Source organism: Aedes aegypti, chromosome 3, assembly GCF_002204515.2.
Source record: "Aedes aegypti strain LVP_AGWG chromosome 3, AaegL5.0 Primary Assembly, whole genome shotgun sequence".
In the NCBI taxonomy this organism is placed as follows: Eukaryota; Metazoa; Arthropoda; class Insecta; order Diptera; family Culicidae; genus Aedes; species Aedes aegypti.
The window spans coordinates 274,257,668-274,263,661 of record NC_035109.1 but is presented as its reverse complement, the minus strand read 5'-3'; positions in this window follow the sequence as shown (position 1 = coordinate 274,263,661).

The following is a 5,994-nucleotide window of genomic DNA, read 5'->3' as shown; positions in this document are numbered from 1 at the left end:
TTTTTTTGCACTCTCACTCGAATTGTTTGAGGATCTGTGTTGAAAATGTTGAGTGCAATTTTTACTCCTCAATAAAACATCAAATTCGCCTCATTTTTGCGTTGCATAGGAGCTTTGTCAAGCCTGGTTGCTAGGACGTGGTCAGCGCAACACTCGACTGTTGAGAGATGCGTCAATCTTGACCTTCAGCCCATGCTATATTTGAAAACTCTAATTGATTATCGGATAGGAAGGAATCAAACCTTATTGAATCGTATCTGACTTGACACCTACCATGTATCGTAGATGATCAACACCAACATAATGTCTAAGCTATTGAAAAACATTTAAATAGTTTCAAATGAGTTTTTGGTTTATATTTCAAGCATTTCTAAAAATAATATTCAATACTTTTTTTGTGTTGATAAAAACGGAATAATTTGTTGACGAAATCGGAAAGTGACAAAATCGGAGCGTGACAAAATCGGAACGTGATAAAAACGGAACATACCTGTAACTCGTTTTTAAAGGCCTAAAAATGGTTCATAGACTACATTGGTGACACGGTAAATGGCTGGGCATGGCGTACCATTGTTACCTCGCGTACATGCGAGAATAATATAGACCCCTTTGTGCGGTCCTTAGCCTCTTGCCCAGCAACTGCTATCCCTACACAGTTAAAAATAATGAAGATTACACGTCATGTAAACTTCATTTATGCCATGTAAACACAACGTCATGTAAATTTTATTCTGAAACCATGTAAAAATGTGTTATATGTCATGTAATCACTCAGGATCCTGCTGGATTACATGACATATAATTGAAGTTTACATGACATATCATGTAAATATCCATTATATTCCACGCTCCAATTATGTGCATTATATGTCTCAGAAATTTACACGTTTCGTTCGAACTGTGTACGAGTAACCTTAGGGAAGATCGGGTAACCAACCCCGGTTGGAATTCTGGTCGTATGCTGGCAGTCGTTGCTTTTGCTTTAGCTTCTGCAAACCTGGAGCGTCTGTACTCCATGGCAGGAGTGGCTCACAACAGCGTCTGTTCCCTATGTAAGGGACGGTTGATCATCGTCTGAGTGCCAGAGAAAGACTCAGCTAAACTGCGCACTATGGTACTCCGAACATTTAGGGGGAATGGTCCTCCGGAAATCTAGGGAGTTGGTGTCAAGCCCTGCAAGCCACCCGTAAAAATATCAAGCAACGAATAATTAACGAGAGAATACAAACCGGGACAATCGGCGAAGACCACAGTGATGTAAAGGTACTAGCGATTGGAAGCTCGGTACGTGGAACTGTAAATCTCTCAACTTCATCGGGAGCACATGCATACTCCCGACGCACAGTGGGACGGAATCAAAAAAAGTGGGACATGTGGGTTTGCGCCAAAACTATCGGTTTTAGCGTTTTGGTGTCTTCTGCAATGTTTCTTCTTTTTAAGAGTACTTTATTATAGAAATAAAAAAAAAATCGTTTTCAATTGTATACACTGAGAAAAAAAAATAACTTTTTTATTTTTTCTCAAAATTGAAAACTACCTAAGGAAGTATTGTAGGTAACGTCATTTGAAGAAACTTTGTCGAAGACGAAAAAAATCTAGCTCTCATACTTACTAAGTTATATGGTAAAAATGATGTTATCCCCCTTAAAAATGATTTTTTTACAATATCTTTTTTATATGATTTTTTTAATTTTTACAATGTTCTACAATGTTGTAGATACTCCAAAAATACACATTTTTGCTGAAGAGACTAAAGCGCTATCTCTTATTTTGAAAGAGCTATGAACTATTTCTTCTTTTTTATACGTCACCTTTAAGGGTTAACAGCTTGCAAAGTTGCAGGTAGTAGCAGTTAATTTTGACGTTATACTGTTCAGTAACTTACACACTTTCAAAACATATATGAACCAGAGCGGGATCCAATGGGATCAATAATGTTTTTTAAGTTTAACGATCTTGATGTTATAACATAATATTGCAGTTTTCAACAATTATGATGGACATATTATGCTTCTGAATAATTTTATATTGCTTTTGAGGTTCATATGTATTGCAAAACAGTATCTACAACATTGAAGAACATTGTAAAAATTAAAAAAATCATATAAAAAAAATATTGTAAAAAAATCATTTTTAAGGGGGTTAACATCATTTTTACCATATAACTTAGTAAGTATGAGAGCTAGAATTTTTTCGTCTTCGACAAAGTTTCTTCAAATGACGTTACCTACAATACTTCCTTAGGTAGTTTTCAATTTTGAGAAAAAATAAAAAAGTTAATTTTTTTTTCTCAGTGTATACAATTGAAAACGATTTTTTTTTATTTCTATAATAAAGTACTCTTAAAAAGAAGAAACATTGCAGAAGACACCAAAACGCTAAAACCGATAGTTTTGGCGCAAACCCACATGTCCCACTTTTTTTGATTCCGTCCCACTGTGCGACGTACTGAAGCGTAGCGTTCCTGGAAGTGTGTTGGAAGGGATCAATGGTGCGAACGTTTAGAGGTAACCATACCATCTACCAGAGCTGCGGCAACACACACAAGCTGGGAACAGCTTTTATAATGATGGGTGATATGCAGAGGGGCGTGATCGGGTGGTGGCCGAACAATGAGAGAATGTGCAAGTTGAGGCTCAAGGGCCGGTTCTTCAACTTCAGCATAATATACGTGCACACTGCACAGCCCTCACTCCGGAAGCACTGATGATGATAAAGACGCTTTTTACGCGAAGTTCGAACGCGAGTATGACAGCTGCCCAAGCCACGACGTCAAAATCGTCATAGGACAGGAGATTTGAACGCTCAGGTTTTCTAGGAGGCGGACCAACTATTGGAAAGTTCAGCGCCTACCGTCTGACGAACGAAAATGGCCTACGGCTAATTGATTTTGCCGCCTCCAAGAATATGGCCATTCGTAGCACCTACTTCCAGCACAGCCTTCCGTAGCGATACACCTGGAGATCACCACAGCAGATAGAACCACAAATCGACCACGTTCACTAAAACTGGAGATTTGCTTCTGCAAATTTTGATGATAATTGTTAGAGTGATACAACAGATAGGGAAAATAACACGGTCTCCCGTGTCACCTCAAACGGGTGTTCGGTTTTCCAGATTTGTGCTCTTGAAAATTTGAGGTTTGGCTAGGATTTGTCTTCACCTTAAACAACCGGATGTCGCAACTGCGTACGCGCAGCACCTCGTGGCTGCATTACCAGAAAGGTGAGCTGGATGAAGCCCCTCTTAAGGACTGCTGGAGAACAGTGAAGGTGAAGGCAGCCATCAACAATGCAGCTGAGAGCAACGTCGGGTACGTGGGACGGAGTCGACGGAACGGTTGGTTCGACGAGGAATGTAGGCAGATTCTGGAGGAGAAGAATACAGTGCGGGTGGTCATGCTGCAGCAAGGGATCCGACAGTACGTGGAACGTTAGTGATGGAAACGGGAACAGCAGACCCGACTTTTTCGGGAGAAAAAACGCCGCCTGGAGGAGACGGAGTTTGACGAACACCCGAATGACGCTGATAGCATAGGCAATGAAAGACGGGACAACTGAAGAAATGCCTTTGTCAGTACTGCGGGTGTTAGAAAACCAATCTGCCCCCACTTTGTGGGAGGTTGAGGATGCCGTTCACCAGCTCAAGAACAATAAAGCTGCTGGTAAGGATGGTATCGGAGCTGAACTTATAAAGAAGGGCCCGGAGAAGCTGGCCAAATACCGACTGATAGGCATAATCTGGGAAAAGAACAACTACCGGAGTAGTGGAAGGAAGGGGTAATATGTCCCATCTACAAGAAAGGCAACAAGTTAGATTGTGAGAGCTTCCGAGCGATCACCATTCTAAATGCGGCCTACAAAGTATTATACCAGATCATCTTCCGTCGTCACCTGTAGTAAATGAGCTCATGGGAAGTTATCAAGCCGGTTTCGTTGACGGTCGATCGACAACGGACCAGATCTTTACTGTACGGTACGGTAAATGTCGTGAATACCAGGTCCCAACGCATCACCTTTTCATCGATTTTAAGGTGGCATACGATAGTATCGACCGTGTAGAGCTATGGAAAATCATGGACGAGAACGGCTTTCCCGGAAAGCTCACGAGACTGAAGGTGTGAAGGTTTCAGGCGATCACTCCAGTTCGTTTGGATCCCGCCGGGGACTACGACAAGGTAATGGGCTCTCATGCCCGCGGGATACGATTTTTACGAAATCCAGTCAATTTGTTTGCTTCGCGGGTAATATGGACATTGTCGGCCGAACATTTGAAAAGGTTGCAGACTTGTACACTCGCCTGAAACGCGAGGCAGCAAAAGTTGGACTGGTGGTGAATGCGTCCAAGACAAAGTACATGCACGCTAAAAAACGCGTTCTGGAAAATGTGAATTGTCAAAAATACACCGTGAACTACCATGAATGTTCTCGTATACATCAGAGTCTATGAATGGAGAGTTGCGCGTAGAGGCTCCTTTGAATGGTTGTTCTTCTTCGTCTTCGAAAATAGCTCTTATCTGTTTTGCTGGTCTGCTCGATAGGTAGACGGTTTGACAGTTCGATAGGTAGATTTGGTTTCACTCTTCGCGCAACTCTCCATTCATAGACTCTGGTATACATCATCTAGTTCACGGTGTATTTTTGCTGGTTGACGAGTTCACGCCTGCTGTTCACGGATACGAGAACGGATTTTTTCTGTGTGCTAGCTGGTGGGGCTGAGCGCGACATGGCTCGCTTAGGTAGCAGTGTTACGATAGACGGGGATACGTTCGAGGTGGTCGACGAGTTCGTCTACCCTGAATCCTGAATGTACTTGGAGTCTTCGAACATCGGGTGCTTAGGACGAGCTTTGGCGGTGTGCAGGAAAACCGTGTGTGGCGGCGAAGGATGAACCACGAGCTCGTCCAACTCTTCGGCGATCCCAATATCCAGAAGGTAGTCAAAGCTGGAAGGATACGATGGGCAGAGCATGTTCCAAAAATAACGGGCAGCAACACTGCAAATATGGTGTTCGTGTCGGATCCGGTTGGTACAAGAAGGCGTGGAGCGCAGCGAGCTAGGTGATGGCTAGGGCGGATCAACAATCGACGTAATTTTTAAATCTTCCCTTGCTTTGAAAAACTGCGATTTTTCTGTACGATGTTAACACTGACCATTTTGGTGTTCTGCAATGTATTCTGGTTCAATTTATGCTAAATTATTTATGAAGTTGGACAACAGGAGCTCAAAATATTTACCTACGGTTTGTATCTGAAATGTACAGCCTATTTTATGGCATACTATTGGTGTATCCAGCCCATGTTGGTATCATTCTAAAAAATGTTGATTATGCTGTAAACGTACGAAATATGTTTTAAACTTGGAAGCTACAAAACCTTAAATGCACGACTATAATACACCTAATTATACTATTAAGTTATTTCGAAGCAAATCCGTTTTTCCAAGAGAAAAAAAAATGTTCTGGGGTCTCAATTATCCGCTTATAACAAACTTTCATCGTTTGTATATTTCACCTTGAAAAATATTGACCAAACCTTGCATTTTGAGAGAAAAGTTTATATATTATAAAACAAAATCTATTACCGTGCGCAGGGCCGGATTTACTAAGAAACACATTTTGTTCGTTTAGAATAGATTAGATACTTTCAATATTTTTTGTAAGGAATTCATTATTAGACATGTTTTATATGTTTACAGATTAAATTCAATATTTTTGGGGCTTGTTCGTCAACAATATAATCTTTTCTTATTGGTACCTTGATTCAAATTTTGATCATTCTATTCCTGTTCTAATATTCATGTTGTAGACAATACAGACTTTTTTTACCAGTTTTGAGTTGAAGAAATTGATGTAGGGCTGGTAGCAGGTCGTTTTCTAGAAAATAATGATTCTGTTTTAATGCAAGTCTCTAAAACATCTCTATTTTCAATGTTTTTTTGTTCATAAAATTTTTTTTTGCTTTATTATAGAGACTTTCAGCCCTGAGCTGGTTCG